Raw genomic sequence first — 5,603 nt, forward strand, 5'->3', positions numbered from 1 at the left:
TTATGTAAATTTTTCCATCATTTAAGAAGAAACAGGAAAAAGTAGAATTGCTAAACTGATATGGAAGCCTTCTAGAATTTCTTGCAGAATGTATTAATAAAACGAAGGTCTACGTGTTTCAGCTCAGAGCCTTAATTGTAAACTGCTCAGACTGTCCCTCTGCATATGAGGCTCTTTCCCCTGTCTGCAGTGAAACCCTACTTCCCCCAGCCTCAAAGTTCAGCTAAATGTCATGACTTCCATTAATTCCTAACCAACCCTTCAAAGAAAAACTCAACTGATTTTCTTGTACAGATCCATAGGCATCTCAGTACATCTGAGTTATCCATTCATTTGTGTAATAAACAACAATATCACATGCCTGTTTTCTAAGCACTTAGTAACTTCAGGCACCTATTAAGTCTTCTCATTGAAGAAGCTAAGGCTATGCTAACTCTAAATATGTCTAATTGGTATATTGATTATTTCAAGTGGAAATAAATTTGAGGGACTATAACTGTAGAGAAAAACCATTTGGCCTGTCTTTTCCTACATTCACCAAGCTGTAAAGATTGTTTGGGAACGAAGTCTTCTTCAAACCAAGGCATGAAAATAGTCCCAGTCATCTGAGTGTGAACTGGGCTGTAATGAACTTGAAAAAAAAAAATTTGCGATATCTGTTATCTTGCAACTGGCTTTTGTACCCTTTATCTACATCTCTTTTGATGACAACTTTGGAATTTATTAAGGTGGTCCAGAGATTCATTTGTACTGTTTCCTTTACAAATGTATTGTTTTGTCTAAGAAGTAAAAAAGCATCATGGTTTTGCCATTTTTGTGGACTTCACTGTCTTGTGAAAATTCCCATGTACAGGTACATTTCATACATTGCATATGCTTTTGTTTAGTTTTGATTCTGTTCCTAGATCTTATTGAAGAGGACACATATCATTTAAACAATGGAGGGCAGGGAAGGAGGCACTGGGGCACAGCAACTTAAACCACAGCTTGGGACACGTGCATTTCGTACTGGTGTGCCTGGTTTGATTCCTGCTACTCTACATTTTCAATTCAGCTTCCTGCTACTGTGTCTGGGAGGCATCAGATGATAGCCCACGTATCTGGGTGCCTGCCACTCATGTGGGGGACCATGATGGTCTTCCAGGCTCTTGACTTCTGCCTGTCCTAGCCCTGGATCTAAGAGGCATTTGAAGAAATGAAATAGTTAATGGAAGGTCTCTTTCACTCTCAGTCTCTCCCTCACTTTATGTCACTCTGTCTTCAAATAAATAAATATACCTTAACAACAACACAACAGCAGCACTATAGGGGATATATCTGCTTACCCACAACAGAAGAATCTCTGTTCTTTAAAATTTGCATCCTTACTTGAGTAGGGATGTACTATTTCGCTTTTGTATTTTCATCAGCACTAGTATAATACCGGAACTTCTTGTGAATTGTGAAAGAGGGGAATGAAAAGCAAACAAAATCTATAAATTAGTAAGTCTTGGTTGGTCAAGATGCTGATAACAAAACACTAAAAAAAATCAGGTATAATTTTTTTTCTGGTTTTAGGAAACAGAAAAACCCCCAATGTTGAATTGCCAGATGCTCATATTACCTGAAGATATTTGAGTGTAAATATTTAAATTATTTATGAGTACTGGTAAAGACTAATTTGCAATGTAGAGCATTGAGGCCAATGTGCTGAGTCAATGGATCAATATATGTGTGCGAGCACGCGCGCACACACACACACACACACAGGAAGGTGAGTACAAAGATGAAATTCATCATGCTTTTAGATGAAAAGTCTGAGATAGTAGTACCAAGACCCAGAAATTGAGGTTAAAGCCCTTCTCTACAGAAGAGCTAAAAATCAAATTCAGGATTAAAGGTAATGAAAAGTAAGACCTGGGATTTTAATTAGAATGTCTTTTGTATGCAACCCACTAAAATGTGTGAGAGAAGGTCAAATTACAGACTCTAGTGGTGGCTAGAATAACGAACGTCCAAATACTCAAGAGAAAAAGTTGGATGCAGAGTCCCAGGTCTTTGAATATGCAAACCAAGTCATGGAGGCATGGTCATGCTCAGTCTACTCAATTATTTTGCTGAATTCTACCTGATTTTAAAGAAGTAGTAGAGCAGCTCAGAGGAGTGGTTCTGCATATTTGGAGCCAGAATAACTGAAATGACACCTGTCTCTCTTTTTATGTGTGTAATCTTGTTACATTACTTAGTTCCCCTGCCCTGAAATCCCCTGTGAATCTGGGTCTAACATTCCACTTTTATAGTAGGCTTTTTGTGAAGATTAGTTAAGAAAATAGAAGCGATGGGGGCCAGTGCTGTGGCACAGAGGGTTAACTCCCAGGCCTGAAGCGCCAGCATCCCATATGGGCACCAGTTAGAGACCCGGATGGTCCACTTCCTAATCAGCTCTCTGCTATGGCCTAGGAAAGCAGTGGAGGATGGCCCCAGTCCTTGGGCCCCTGCACCTGCATGGGAGACCTGTAAGAAGCTCCTGGCTTTGGATTGGGGCAGCTCCGGCCTTTGTGGCCAATTGAGGAGTGAACCATGGATGGAAGACCTCTCTCTCTCTGCCTCTCCTCTCTCTGTGTGACTCTTTCAAATAATTAAATAATAAAAAAAGATAATAGAAGAGAAATCTTCCCAATAGCACCTGAAAGTCTGTGAGATATAAACATTTGTGTGTATTTTTACAATTATTGCATAGCTATGCAAAATACAATATACAAAAACTAAGACTAAAATGCAGGGGTGAGAATACTAGAAACATTAAGAATAAATTTATGCATTGATATTGTGGCCAGCAGGTTAAGCTGCCATTTGGTATGCCCACATTCTGAGTGCCTGGTCCAAATGCCAGCTCTTTTGCACTTCCAATTCAAATTCCTGCTAATGTGCCTGGAGGATGCAGAATATGGCCAAAGTTCTTGGGGTTCTGCTAAACACGTGGGAGACCCAGATGGAGTTCCTTGCTCCTAGCTATAGCCTGGCCCAGCCCTGGTTGTCACAGGCATGTGGAGAGTAAACGAACAGATGGAAAATCTATGTTGCTCCTTCTCTCTAGCACTATGTCTTTCAAATCGATAAATAAATATTTTTAAAAAAAGAGAGAATGTATTTTAAACCACATACCTCTTTTGAGTACTATTATTATCATTATTATTATTATGAATGTCACAGTTTTAAAATTTCCAGACTCCACCTTAACTTTGGTCACATATTTTTTTTTAACTTTTATTTAATGAATATAAATTTCCAAAGTACGACTTATGGATTACAATGGCTTCCCCCCCATACCGTCCCTCCCACCCACAACCCTCCCCTTTCCCACTCCCTCTCCCCTTCCATTCACATCAAGATTCATTTTCAATTATCTTAATATACAAAAGATCAGCTTAGTATACATTAAGTAAGGATTTCAACAGTTTGCTCCCACACAGAAACATAAAGTGAAAAATAATAGATGATTTTTTTTAAATGATGATGAAATCAGATCAGACCTATTGTCATGTTTAATCCCAGTGAGAGTCAAGTTGGGAATTGATAATTTCACATATTTTATTGGAGAATTGAACAGAAATAATATATTCAGTTGGTGAATTGCCACTCGGTGCTTACGAATCACCCATTCACTGGTGAGACAGGCTGTTTCTTCCAAGTTTATTTGCAAAGAGAAGTATCCCTGTTCAATAAAACTGCCCTTAGTGATATCCCCACAAAAGACATAGCAGCCCACTGCAGAGCACAAATCTGAGCATTGGAGGAAAACCTTTTACTCATTTCACACTCAACCAGAGCCCACCTCCAGAGGAGCAAGATTCTCAAACTCACGACCAGTGCTGTAGAAAAGTATTTAAAACCACCACTGAGACTCTGGCATCCCATACGGTCACAAGTTTGAGTCCTCGTTGTTCCACTTCTGATTCAATTCCCTGCTAATGTACCTGAGAAAAGCATCAAAAGATGGCTCAAGTGCTTGAGCCCTAGCCACCCACGTGGTAGACCTGGATGAAGTTCCTGGCTCCTGGCATTGGCCTTGTGCAGTGCTGGCCCTGTTTCCATCTTGGGAGTGAATCAGCAGATGGAAGATCTTTCTCTGTCCTTTTCTTGTTCTCTCTGTAACTCTGATTTCAAATAAATAAATAAATAAATAAAAATATCTTAAAAAAAGATTCTCAAACATAGCCTTCTGCTTACTCAGCATGATGTGGGCAGTTCAAGGAAAAAAAAATAATGCACTATAGAACTGACCTTGAAATGCCGAGTTTGAAGTGGGGTTTTCTAGCAAAGGAACTCAGTGTTTCACTAGAATTAACCTTTTATTGGAAGATAGTAGGTTTTACCTCAAAACCTATCTTAAACAGAGGGCTTATGTCTTGTATTCCTGAAATACTGATAAGCACCTTCAAGACACCATTGTTTTCACTAAACAGGCTAAATAGAAATCTCTTCATTGTTTCCCTGAGGGTGCCAAGTTGGATGGAGTGAATTGACTTGAAATATCAACATTTTCTTCAAGATAAACTAGATAAAAATCTTTTTATTCAACTATATTCTCTATTGGTATCAAAACATCAGTAGGATTGATAGGATGTTACAGGTTGAAGATTGAATATCTCTATATGTGTTTGAAAATACCAAGAATATTATGTTGAAGAATACAGTTCTTAATTTCACTGCTTCAACTCATACTTTAAGAGTGTCTATTGCACATGCAGAATATTAGAGGATTAGATGCAATTCACTGAATATTTACCCTTAAAGAATTTGCAGAGTCACAATTCAATTGTCATTTTGTACAATTTTTCCTGGATTCCTGTAGTAATGAGAAGTTGCAATTTGTTGATCATGTTTAAACTGCTGACAAAACAGTTTAAAGATACGGATACATTCAGTACAGGAAAACAATTTAAATTAATTACAAGATTTATTGGTTTATGCATTAGTAGAGGGAAATCTATGGCCAGAGGAAATTCTCTGCTTTAACTTATCAGATCCTTAGCATATTTGGACTCTGATGAATATTGATAAGAAGATTGGGGAAATCCTGGCCCCTGCCCAGAGGTATCCATAGCTGACCAGTTCAGAGCAGTGTCTACAGATGGCAGGATATAGAAAAGCTGATATTCAGGGCTAGTGCTGTGGCAGAAGAGGTTAAGCCCCTGCTTATAATACCAACCTCCCATATTGGAGTGTTGCTTTAAGTCCTGGCTGCTCCACTTCTGATCTGCCTAATGCACCTGGGAAGGCAGTCAAAGTTGACCCTAGTACTTGGACCTCTGCTAACCATGTGCAAGACCTGGATGGAGTTCCTGGTTCCTGGCTTTAGCCTGTCCCAGCCCTGACTGTTGAGACCATTTGAGAAGTGAAACAGAAGATGGAAGATCTCTCTCTCTCTCTCTCTCTCTCTCTCTCTCTCTCTCTCTTTGTGTGTGTGGTGTGTATGTGTGTGTGGATGGGTGTATTTCTGTCTATCTATATTTCTGTTTATTGCTCTGCCTTTAAAATACATGAATTCATTTTTTAAGAAGTTGACCTAAACTATCCACACATTCTGCATCTACAGGCCAAATCAATGGGAGATAGAAAAT

This window comes from Oryctolagus cuniculus, chromosome 3 (assembly GCF_964237555.1).
Source record: "Oryctolagus cuniculus chromosome 3, mOryCun1.1, whole genome shotgun sequence".
Classification (NCBI taxonomy): Eukaryota; Metazoa; Chordata; class Mammalia; order Lagomorpha; family Leporidae; genus Oryctolagus; species Oryctolagus cuniculus.